Here is a 2,596-nt window from a genome sequence, read left to right on the forward strand (position 1 = left end):
TTTATCATACTCTGGAATCATGTTTGAAATTGATGTTTTCAAAATGTCTTCGAAGTGTTCATCAGTTACAGTTGATCATTACTTGTTTTTATTCAAGTTCATAATGGAGAAGGTTTGTTCACATATGTAGGTGCTCCCAAATATGCTGAAAACCTGTAAAGCACTGTCTCAGAGAATTTTAAACTTTCCCTTGTTCAAGCTCTTGTAGAAATCTTGAAGGCTAGTTTCTCTGTGTTTATTTTGATAAACTGTAGGGCACTGAAGTTCAATAACCTCTAACTGTAAATGTGTGGAAATCACTGTGGATACACAGAGAAAGGATCTTTATTTTTCTTAAATTTAATGTCATTTTCTTTGGATAGTGTGTCTTCTGTCAAACTCCTGGATCAAAAGTTAAAAGTCTCTTGGATATTTTTCTCCTAACTTGGCGTGCTTACACAACAGAATATGTTTCATGCATATAATAAAGTGGCGTATTTGTTCTTTTGACAGTTGGCTTTTGAAGAGTCCCAATTTCATTTCCAAAGCCTTTACTGTGGCAATAATTTGGAAAAAAAATAAGCTGACTTTTCCCTTGAAGCCGTGAATTCAATTCATTTAGAAGACCTGTGATGTCACAGAAAAATTTAGGTTTTTATTCCAAACATCATTACATAGCTCTTGGAAATTTTTCAAGTCATTCTCTAAGATCTGAATAATTTCTTTCTTGAGAACAGCAAAACATTATAATATTCTTCCACAGCTCAACCAACAAACTTCTGTGTGATAGAGTACGTCATTGCAGGTAGCATCAACTTCTTCAAGAAATGTTCAAAATGATCTGTGGTTTAGTCCCCTTGAATGAATACAGTTTACAACTGAAAGTACCACTGACACTCTTTGGCCCATTCAATACCAGAATGAAGACCATTGTAAACAACCAGACTGTCAACATCCCAGAAAATGTTGCTATCTCTCTTAAGGGTAGGATAGTTATTGTGAAGGGGCCCAGAGGAACCCTCTGCAAGGATTTCAACCATATCGATGTTGAGCTCAGTCTCCTGGGAAAGAAGAAAAAAAGTCTCCAGGTGGACAAGTGGTGGGGAAATCAAAAAGATCTTGAAGCTGTATGCATAATCTGTACTCATGTACAAAACATGATCAAAGTTGTTACCCTGGGTTTTCATTACAAGATGACGTCTGTATATGCTCACTTCCCCATGAATGTTGTCATTCAAGAGAATGGCTCACTTGTCAAAATCAGAAAGTTTTTTGTGTGAAAAATATATCCGGAAAGTGTGCATGAAACCAGGTGTTACTTATGCTATTCTCAAGCCCAAAAAAGATGAGTTAATTCTTGAAACATATGATATTGAACTTGTATCAAACTTAGCTGCCCTGATTCAACAGATTACCACAGTAAAACACAAGTATATCAGAAAAATTTTAGATGGCATCTATATGTCTGAGAAAGGCGCAGTGCAACAAGCTGATGAATAAGTTTGAAAAGATGCCAAAGGTCATGTCCTGAGGAGTCAATACCTATCCAGATGTCAAAATCAAACTAATTTTTGTCATTTGAAAAAAAAAGTAGCACTGAAATTATGTGGTTGAAATTCAAAACTTTGCTGCATAATACTTGCCAATGTAAAATGCAATGATACTTATCTACCTACCTACCTATCTACCTATCTACCTACCTATCTATCTATCTATCTACCTACCTATCTATCTATCTATCTGTCTGTCTGTCTGTCTGTCTGTCTGTCTGTCTGTCCGTCTGTCTGTCTGTCTGTCTGTCCGTCTGTCTGTCTGTCTGTCTGTCTGTCTGTCTGTCTATTTATTTATCTATTTGTCTCTTTGTTGGGCCAGCAAACTCTTCAGTAAGAATTACTGCACCATGATTTTTCCTGCACATAGATAGAGTGCCATCAGTAAAATGATCACTAGGTTTTCAGATGTTATACCTAACTTTTTAGTTACACACTTGTTCACTTGATTTGTCATTTCTTTTCTAGTAGTTTGACCTCACATGGACTACAAATCACGTATTTCCTTTCTTTCTTAAAAGTTGTCATCAACAACCTGAATGAAAATTAGAAGTTGAACACTGTCAAATCAATGCTTTTGTTCATCACTAAAGAATAATAGTTGAATTCATTTGCCTTCTGATTTAATTTATCATTAAGGTTGTTGGATATATCAGCTACTCTTCATTGTATGGTCATATGGGACAAACATATTCTCGAAAATATTTTTTTTAATTGTGACATAATCAAGAAACTGCAATCAGCAAGCGCTTCTTTATCAAGTCACCTTTAGTAAAAGACTTCCCAGCAGCAGCAATTTCTTTAGAAATTTGAAAATTAATTTTACTAGCCACCTCATTTTCTGAGTTTACTTTCTTGAAAAGCCATTGTTCCCCACTGAGATTTTTCAACATTTTGGATACTTTAAGTTGTTTTTATTGGCACTCAACTTGTTTAAGTCATGATATTTGGTTCAAAATGGTGACAAAGATTGTATTTCTTTTGAAAGGCTATTACTTCTCAGCAAACAAGGCACAATATTTTATTTCTCATGTCTTGTGTCTCATGTCTCACGCTCTCATCACCTA

The 2,596-nt window shown here is 35.1% G+C and overlaps 1 pseudogene; it reads left to right on the top strand.

The window, feature by feature from the left end:
* Positions 1-899: 899 nt before the first annotated feature.
* Positions 900-1,479, top strand: LOC110192129 (large ribosomal subunit protein uL6 pseudogene; annotated as a pseudogene).
* The last annotated feature ends 1,117 nt before the right edge of the window (positions 1,480-2,596 follow it).

Source organism: Phascolarctos cinereus, unplaced genomic scaffold (assembly GCF_003287225.1).
Source record: "Phascolarctos cinereus isolate Bilbo 61053 unplaced genomic scaffold, phaCin_HiC Scaffold_2;HRSCAF=192, whole genome shotgun sequence".
NCBI lineage: Eukaryota > Metazoa > Chordata > Mammalia > Diprotodontia > Phascolarctidae > Phascolarctos > Phascolarctos cinereus.